Here is a 10,921-nt window from a genome sequence, read left to right on the forward strand (position 1 = left end):
CTGTCTGCATTGAAAGCCTGGGAAAATGGCCAACCTTAGGCCACCTACCAGACCCTTAAGAAGAGCGTCTGAGCCTTTCAACTTCCCTCAGGGGATGGAATCTGCCTTCCCACTAAGGTTCTGCTGGTAGCAGGTTTCATAAAAGAAAGGAATTTAAATGTTAGGAAGACAGCTGTGCAGTCCACCAAGTGGCGTAAATGCTACAGGGGCTTGGGCAGGAGCAGTAGTGATCTATCAGTAGACAGTGAAACTCTTCTATTGTGTCTGATTTCACCAGCCTTATTCTTCAAACTCTTTTCTTTGAAAGTCTACCCCCACCCCCCCCCACCCCCGTTCTGTGAGTCATCTTCGGGATTGCCAGTCATGCAGCCTACAGTTAGGATGTGGACTTAGGGAGTGATTTCTTCAGTTTATGTTCTTCCTGACAATTGATAAGAGGGAGGATGTGACACAGGCCTCTGGCGGCCACTTGCCTGCCAAGAGCCTTTGAAGGGTAAGGCAGTGAAAGCAAGGTGATGTTATTGACTAATATTTGAGTCTCCAGATGATGTCTCAAGCTCTGTCCCCTGACTTCCCAGTGAGATAGCCAGTATGTTCCTTTGGGGCAAAAAAATTGCTGTCATCTGCGACCAAAAATGTGCTTTGTGTGATTCAAACCTCAGTCTGATGTAAGAAGGGCAGTATCACTTTTATTTTGAATAATTTATAAATTTATTCTGAGTAAAGTATAGTGATTTAGAGCATATTGATTATGAAGAATGTAAAACAAATTTATAAAATATAAAGCAAAGAAAATACAATCTCTCTTAGGGTTAGAAGGATGAGAAAAGAAACTTACAAGAATATAAAAATAACATCCTCAAAACAGACCCATAGGCACAAGAACCATACAAGAGTTTTATGTTTAATAAAATAACTTTATGATAAGGAAAGCAAGAACTGAATGTTTCGTGTGATTTTTTTAAGAGTGACATGGCATAAAGTCTAAACAACACTATAATGTAAATCAAAGGCCTGGGATGGACAGGCCTGTTGTTATGAATGTATACAATCTTTACTTCTCTGGCCCTCCAGTTTTCCACCTTTCATTAAAGCGTCTTTATGTCTACAGAGTTGCGAGTGGGCACTCAAAGCTCACTGCAATCTCACAGCCCCGCTTTTGTGTCTTCTGTGTGTCAGACACCTGCTGACACTTCTTCCACTCTCTGCTCCCACCTAGGGGCCGAGGAAAAGAAAGGCTCAGAAAAGGCTCAAGCAATACAGATTTTTAAATCACAAGTTTTACTTTAAAATAGAATATAATTTGGTGACATTTAAGATTCTTTTTTTTTTTTAAAGATTTATTTATTTATTATATTTAAGTACACTGTAGCTGTCTTCAGACACTCCAGAAGAGGGCGTCAGATCTTGTTACAGATGGTTATGAGCCACCATGTGGTTGCTGGCATTTGAACTCCGGACCTTCAGAAGAGCAGTCGGGTGCTCTTACCCACTGAGCCATCTCACCAGCCTGACATTTAAGATTCTTTATCAAGCTGCTCCGTGGATTAAATTTTTAATTGTACTGTACTTTTATTTTGTAAGCTAGACTCCTTTTTTATTTCTAACACAGAAAAAAGGACACCCTGTCCCCTTATTCCTTTCTAAAACTATTGCAATAAAATATTTAGAACAATTCTTTTATTATTTATTTATTAGATTTATTTATTTATTCTATGTATATGAGTACACTGTAGCTGTCCCCAGACACACCAGCAGAGGGCATCAGATCCCATTACAAATGGTTGTGAGCCGCCATGTGGTTGTTAGGAATTGAACTCAGGACCTCTGGAAGAGCAGTCAGTGCTCTTAACTGCTCAGCCATCTCTCCAGCCCCATTTCTTTTATTTTTATACACATTATATATAATTTACATGCTATTTAATGTATGTATGTATGTATGTATGTGTATTTTGAGATAGGATCTCAAGCAGGGTAGGCTGACCTCCAACTCCTTAGGCAGAGGACGACCTGGAACCTCTGCCCCAGGCACCTCTGTTTCCTGAATACTAGGATTACAAGTCAGTGTATGCTACTGTGTCTGGTTTATAGAACCCAGGTCCTCCCGAGTGCAAAGTAAGCACCCGGCCAACCGAGCTGCACCTCTCGTCCCATCTTAGCCACTTTGTGTAGATTGTGGTGAGAAAGACATGCAGTTTACCATTTTAAACTATACTAATGTGCAGTTCATTTTCAACCATCATCATTCATCTTTAAAGTCTCTTGAAAACTTCAAAACCTTGTTCCCATTAAATAGCTTCACTGTCCTCTATCCAAGGTATCTGTCGTTTTGCTTTTGTCTTTATGGCTCTGACTACTATAGGTAACTCATATTCATATAATTATGCCTGTATGATAAATTGTGAGTGGAGTATTTCACAGACATGCCTTTAGGCTTATTCATGTTGCAGTATGTGTCACAATTGTCTACCCACTTAAAGATGACTAAGAATCCACTATGTGAATACACCACATTTGGTTTAACAACTCCTTCACCTTTGGGCTATTTTAAGTGACCTTTCTATGAGCATATGTGAACATATGTGTACAAGCATCCACTCGAATCCTTTTTTTCACTTCTTCTGGGCACTAGAACATATGGTAGTTCTGATTTTTTTGTTTGTTTTTGTTTTTTTTTCGAGACAGGGTTTCTCTGTGTAGCCCTGGCTGTCCTGGAACTCACTTTGTAGACTAGGCTGGCCTCGAACTCAGAAATCCGCCTGCCTCTGCCTCCCGAGTGCTGGGATTGAATGCGTGCACCACCACGCCCGGCTCAGTTCGAATTTTTTTTTTTTTAAAGAGCCACCATACTTTCCACAGCAGCTATACCACTTTCTATTCCCACAGCAACACGTAAAAAGACTATAATACATTAGAATAGCTTTCTATATCAAAACAAAATGTGATGCTTAGAAAACAGACATAAGGGCTGGAGAGATAGCTCAGCGGTTAAGAGCACCAGCTGCTCTTCTGAAGGTCCTAAGTTCAAATCCCAGCAACCATGTGGTGGCTCACAACCATCTGTAATGAGATCTGACACCCTTTTCTGGAGTGTCTGAAGACAGCTACAGTGTACTTACATATAATAAATAAATCTTTAAAAAAAAAAAGAAGAAAGGAAACAGACATAAAATGAGTGTTCAAAGTAGCATCAAGACATCATCATGACATTAACAAAATTGTCAGTTAAATTTCTCTCATTTGCCTATTTTTTCAGAATTAGAATACTTCATACAACTTTTATGCTGTGTGTATGTTTCCATGATATTACAAAGACAGTATAATCATCTTTTGTGTATGAGTATGACAGGGTCTTAGTGTATCTCTGGATGGTCTGGAACTAGCTGTGTAGACTAGACTGGCCTCAAAGTCTCAGATATCAACCTGATTCTGCCTCCCAAATGCTGGGATTAAAGGAGTTAATACATACCTGGTCATAATTATAATTTTAATGTGTGTGTTATGTTCAACCAAGAAAAATACTGTAATTTGCTCAACCACAAAATCACGCATTATTTAAGTTGCTAAAATTTTTCTGGCCTTATAAATATGTAATAAACACATTTATGAATAAGTACTTTTTAATAATTCCCATAAGAAAATATTAATCAATTAAAAGATGTATTCTGACAGCTGCTAATATTGAATTTGTTTCCAAAGTTGTTTCATAGATTTTGTACAATTTCCTCCTTTCTAAATGAGGAGCCCATGGCAGGAGGTTCTGTAATTTTTCTGTTAACCATTACGCCTCTAACCAATTATTTATTACCTAGTAAATACAAAATAAGTGGGCATGCAGTGAACTTTCCAGGCTGTGAACATCAGGTCAATTTTGTCTGTTTAGATACAGCGCTGCTAAGCAAGTGAGGCAGGGCAGGCAATGTCCACACAGCTCAAGGGCAACTGCTGCTAAGGTTTTCTTTGTTGTTGAAAATAATTTTCATACAGTATGTTCCCATCACAGTTTCTCCTTCCCCAACTCCTCTCAGATGCTCCCCACAACCCCACCCACCCAACTCCACCTCTCTCTCTCTCTCTCTCTCTCTCTCTCTCTCTCTCTCTCTCTCTCTCTCTCTCTTTCTCAAACAAGCACATCTTTGAATATCCACAATTTAAGAAAAAGGAAAAAAAAGTACAAGAAACACAGATATATACACAAAAACATAGACACACACTCACACACATACACACCCACACAGATATACATACATACACACATACACACCCACACAGATATACATACACACACATACACACAATATACATGCTCACAGACACATACATAAACACATACACACACACACAGATATACATACACACACATACACACAATATACATGCTCACAGACACATACATAAACACATACACACACACANNCACACTCACATACACACACTCATACACACATTCGCACATATACACACATAAAAACACAAAAGTGCTAAGTTTTTCTTCACTCACCTTGTTTCCTTTTCTTTCTTGTAATTTGTGTCATTACATCACACCCTGTTTAAGTTACACGTATCTGTCAAGCTGTTTAGCACAAACTTTTGCACATAATAAGCATCAGTTGGGTCAAATTTATTCATGTTTATTTTTTATTGACTGGGAATGTTTTTTAAATCACGATTAAAAAGTATATTATCTACACATTAACACATTACAAGGATGCCCTCTTTTATGTTAAAATTGTGGAATAAAATTAGCAAATAAAGAGGGACTCTTATAAAACTGTCCTGAGAGCCAATGTAGTATTCAATTCTACCCAGATTGTAAATGATAATAGACATGTGACCAGAACTGTCAAACTCTTCCCAAAGCAATCTCCGAGGCTAATCACACAGACAATCACTCTTTTCATTTCTATAGTAATAACAAAAATTTAAGCAATATCTCTTGATTGAAGTTGTTTTGAAAATTGCTGAGTTTGAGACCTTATTTTAAAATGCAACAAGCCTGAAATGTTAAATGCAATTTGCCATGCAGCCTAGAGAAAGGAATGAAGTGTTTGCTACATTTTTCCCTAATTGTCTGTGATTGCAGGCTGAGTAGCCCCTGCACTTCATCTTCAGAACCATTTCTCAGGGCCTTGTCAGCGTTGACCACCAGGTTTAATCAAAAGGAGGCTAAAAATAAAGATACCAGATATAAGCCTTCACAATGCCAGCTCTAACATTTTTATTTAATTGACCTTAAAGAAAAAGTTCTCAGTGGGTAAACTGTTGGTTCTTAATGAATTCTTGTTGATTAAGGTAGCATATTACCCCTTGTTAATTCTGAAAAAAAAAATCGCTGTATCAGAGTTAGCAGTTACAAATGAATCATGTTTTGTTGGTTTTTGTCTGTAGGGCAATAAATAAAGCTCGCTATTATATTTAACTATGTTATTTAGAAAGTTTATGCAATTAAGAAAGATAACTTGTATTAAAAATTGTATACATTTGCCTTTATTCCTATCCATAAATATGATCAATTTCACACAAAAGTCAGAGTGGACACAGTTACCTGGAAATTCAGTGCTATGTTTGTTGCCCATTTTCTTCCCATCACTGAATGTCACTCCAGAGCATCGCGAGAGTTTGAGTGACTCACAGCATGTCAAGTTATCAAGTCTGCCATAGACAGTAGATTATAATTCAGACATCAGCACTGACCAAATATGTTTTCCTTTTCCCTATGAAAATCAAATACTACTTCTACAGTTAAAAACAACGTTTTTCTAAAGTTTTCATCATTTTAATTTTGAATAAATTACTCATACTCATGTATTTAAGAGTGACTCCCCCATTCCCCAAATCAGTTACTTTGTTCATGCCTGATAAGAAGTGAGGGAAATGCTGGTCTAGTAAGTGAAGATATGTAGAGAGGATGCAGTATTCTGAGGTGCTGTCAATTGGGATGCTTTTGTGTGTGAGGAAAGAGCCATTTTCCTCAGGAGGAGGCCGAGGTGGGTAGAGAACAGGTGACCGGTCAAGAGGGAGAAAATCAGACTCAGTCTCTTAGTAATTTGTCATCAGCTCATAAAGAAAGCGCTTTTCGTTCTATGCATCAGTAGAAAGGGGGATTAAAAACTCTCTCTGGATGAGTTCTCATGACATTTAAGTATTTTTTAATGTTAAACAATTTGTTTATTGAAAAGGAGCTGACCTAAACAGAGTTCTCTTAAGAAGAAATGAAACTATGTTTCACAGCCCCACTGTTCTAGAGCAGGACTGGGCATACCAAGGACAGTGACAGGCTGACTTTGAGCAAGCTGTGAAATTCAGAGTATGATTCTACACTGAATTAGGAGACTCAAGTTTTCATTCCATATTTGCAGTATTGAAATGAGTTTTTTTATTACATGTGTTAAGCAAAGCATATATTCCCTTAAAATAAACTTTGTTTCTGATATGTTCTTCTTTTCATTATTACGATGCCATAGGAAAAAGTTTAGAGGGGAAATAAGTCCACGAGGTGGTTTTATATAAAAGCCACAGATAAAAGTGATCCATTATTTCTTAACTCAATAGTCATCTATTGTAAGTAAATGTATTTTTGTACATACTCTTTTTTAATATATATGCAATTTCTACTAAACAGTAGGAAGCAATTTTTTTTTGTAAAAAGTACCTCATAATATCTAGCTGGAGACTGGTAAAGGTTTTCCAGAGTTTAAAAAAAAAATCTAGTAAATTAATTCTCCAAACTTCACATAAATGAGGGAGGTCAAAGCCTGAGTTTGGGAAACTGTGCTGTGATTACTGTTTTAAAGCGACTGGCCAGTGTGCACTCCTTCTGACATGACATGCAGGCCAGTGGGAGAAGAGCAGGTGCCATGGCGACCCATCAGCACTTCCTCCACCCTCGGGCAAGCCTGGTGAACAAGTGGCTAGGCACCTGCAGAACTACGGTGACAAGGTTCTCAACTGCAGTACTACCATAGGTAAGCTGGAGACATCACCAACAGGATCAACAGTGTCTTAGAGTCCTTGTGTACTGGGGTAAGGAAGGAAGTCACTGGAGACAACGGGGTCATTTATGCACTGGAGAACCTTGCCACAATTTCAGTCTCCAACACTTTAAATTTTGTTGCAGCAAAGCTAAATTTCAAAAGCGGATCATCTGACCTACGACTTGTATTTTGTGTATAAAACTTGCTAACTGGGCTGGATTGATGGCTCAGCAGTTAAGAGCACTGACTGCTCTTCCAGAGGTCCTGAGTTCAACTCCCAGCAACCACATGGTAGCTTACAACCATCTGTAACGGGGTACATAAAATAAAATGAATAAATCTTTTTTTAAAAAAATGAAAAAAATAAAAATTTGCTTAGCATGGTTTTACTCCCACTAAATAATAGGAACCACCTCTAATTTTTAATGTCTATATTATCCTGAAGACAGCATCACCATAGAAATTATAAGGAGAAATTTAAACCAATGTGAACTTTTCTTAGCAAGTGAAGATAGATCTTAACGAAAAAGAAAGGTAATATTTACAGGATTCTAATGACTAGCACATTTATAATCAGAATTTAGAAGGCAGATACCAGTGAAAACTTAGCGACTTGAAGTTACTGTAGTTCTAACTTTAGAAACTGTTACGAATAACAAGGCATCGTATTCTTGGTATCCCTGTTAACAGAAGTTGCTGGTACCCAGTTTTGATCGCTGATACTGGGGTGAAGACTGAAGTCTGCACAATCAACTCTCAGTTGTAGATTACGAAACAAAGGGGTATCTTTGTAATTCAGATGTAACTTAATTGTATAGCCATAAAGTACAAACATGTAGATATTTACAGAAGTAATATACTATTAAAATGTGAACATCCAGTAAAATTACCTTTTGTTAATTTTAAATTAACTTTTAATTTATTTAAAATAAAAATTAGATTAATTTCTTAAAATCAAATGTACCCTAATTCAATGAAACAACACTAGCCAGGCATGGTATCATGCAACTTTAAATTCCAGGGTGCAGGAGGAAGAGGCAGATGGGTCTCTGTGAATTCCAGGCCAGCCAGTTTACATAGTGAATTCCAGGCCAGCCAGTTTACATAGTGAATTCCAGGCCAGCCGGAGTTACAGAGTGAGACACTCTTAAATAAATAAGCAAACAAGTAATTTCTTTCAGTCTACAAATAGTTATGTCTTCTCTTTCTGAGCAAATTTCAATTTCCAGTAACAATAGTTCTAAAATAAATACTTTAAACACTAGCCTAGATGTGTGGCTCACATCTGCAACCTGAGCATCTGGGCGATGCACACAGTCAGGCACAAAACCAGTGGAAACAAACCTTAGTCTGTTGTAAAAATAAGAATAGCACCACCAACAAAAAGTCTCTAAAACTTAAAATTTTCATATATGAAGTTATCGATGTCAAATGGCAGTGAAATGTACAAGCTATCCAAGAAATTCTTGACTGCTTTTAAAAACAAGTTTTGGCTGGTCTAAAACTCTCTTTATAGACCTGTCTGGTTTCAAAGTCACAAAAATCTGCCTGCCTCAACCTCCTGAGTGCTCGGAATAAAGCCATGCACCACCAGGCCTGGGAACAACGTTTAATTCATGATAACAAAATCAGAAAACTATCTTTTTAACCTTTTAACTCCCTCCATCATGAATTACCATAAATTTTTTCAGAACTTTATATCTCACAAGAAAGCTTAAACCAACGAGGTCAAAGCTATGGTTGTGTTAGCTATTGTTTATTTCACAGTCGTGGGGGGGGTGGGGGGACAACACACAGCACACATGCCTCTCAGCATGATGAGAAAAATCTGAAATTCTACCTATCACATGATCTCTTTACAAGTATGTATATCAGATATGTACTCAGTCGGCAGAGTGTTTACCTAGCATGCGCAGAGCCCTGGGCTTAACCCCCAGCACGCATTAAGTGGGTGTGGTGGGGTATTGTCTGTCTGCACACAGGAGGCAAAGCAGAGGATAAGTTCAAAGTCATCATTAGCCACACAGTGAGTTGGGAATCAGGCTGTAAGAACTTGTCTCAAAAATAAATAAGCATATCATGATCTGTGCTATCAGGAAATCAGGTAAATTTCAACGATCCGAGAGACTGTCACCTTATCTCCTACTTAACCCTCTGAGGTTAAATTACCTTGTTAGTTCTATTTTATAAGACATGGAGACCTGGGACAAAAGAAATGAAATAATTTCCAAATCACATGAGCAACAAATGATGTTAGAGATGTCCAATCTAGGTTTCCTGACTCTGGGGTGTCTCCTCTTAACCACTTTGTCCTTAGACTTCTTGGCAGTAACTGCAATTTCAAAGATTTTTAAAAAATTTATTTATTTAATATATATATATGTACACTGTAGCTGTCTTCAGACATTCCAGAAGAGGGAGTCAGATCTTGTTACAGATGATTGTGAGCCACCATGTGGTTGCTGGGATTTGAACTTAGGACCTCCGGAAGACCAGTCAGTGCTCTTAACCACTGAGCCATCTCTCTAGCCCCTCAAAGATACTTAATGTGCTACTCAGATCCGGAGTGATGAAGTTTAGCTTCCCCAGCAAAGAGGGGAAGACCTGTGGGTAGACCTGTGGGAAGGCCTGTGGGTAGACCAGGAGCACATTCTCTCATAATCTCTCAGACTGTGGAGACAATGACATCACTGACATCTGAGTCTGTCTGCCAATTGTGGCTTTTATTAGCACACCGTTGTTACCTCAGAGTGTTCTTCCATACACTTTCAGTAAACTACAATTTACATCTAGAAGTGCTTTAAAAGTTGATTTATATTTCTTGCTATTAACACAAAATTATTGTCCCATTATGTTCTGAAAGCCAAAAGGCTCTCCTGGTCCCTCTATTTACTATATAAAAATAAGTATATAAGCCAGAGGAAAAAAATATAATTTTGGGTTAAGATCCAAATAAGTAAGTTCTCAAACTATTTGAGGCTGTCAAGTATATAAAAGTGTCAGAAGGCTGTTCACACTAGGAAACACAAGGACCCTTACAACAACAGCGTGGCTTCAGGGTTCCCATGCAGGGGTCAGCTGAGATGAACTGATGTTAGGTCTCTCAGCAGCCACCTGGACTCACTGCTGCCAAGCTGGAATGTGTCCAGAGCCTGAAATACGGACGAAGAATCAGGGTGGTGGGTGTTGAGGGTACAGGGACGTTCTTAACAAGAATAATGGATGCTAAGCTAAAATTCCTCAACCTGAAAGGAATGCTGCACTAGGAAATTATCCACTGCATTTCAGAGATAGTTGGAACATATGAATGTTTCCTTTATTAGCAGAACAGGTATCTTAGTAACATGTTTCAGTGATTGCTATTTTGGTTCTCCAAATCTAAGAATGTAGTCACAAACCTACTCATGGGGAAAAAAGGAAAGAGATGAATCCACATATAAAGCATACTTTGCACATACATCTTGTTTAGTTCTGGACCACCTCAATAAACAGTCACAGCTGTTTTGGTTTCTTAATACATATAAAAGTTTTACCCAATAATATTGTAGCTTATTAAGTGTATGGTACCATTGCATCAAAAAACAACACACATACCTTAATTACAAAGTAGGGGGACCAGAGGATTGGCTCAGCAGGTAATAGTGCTTGCTGTTCTTCTAGAGGACCTGGCTTTAGTTCCTCACAACTAGTTTTTCACAATTAGTTATCCACATTGGACAGCTGACAAATACCTGTAACTCCAGGACCAGGGGACATGACACCTTTCTCAGGCCTCAGCAGGTGCCTACACTCAAATGCACAAACTCAGATTCAGAAATGCACAAAAACATAATTAAATTAAAATAAAATGTAAAAGATTTCATTGGTAACAAATTGCTAATAACCTTCTGATCCTTCAGAGTTATCACCAGTAGTGGGCAGTCTTGCCTCAATGCTAGGGGCTGCTG

This window comes from Mus pahari, chromosome 7 (genome assembly GCF_900095145.1).
Source record: "Mus pahari chromosome 7, PAHARI_EIJ_v1.1, whole genome shotgun sequence".
NCBI classification, from domain to species: Eukaryota; Metazoa; Chordata; class Mammalia; order Rodentia; family Muridae; genus Mus; species Mus pahari.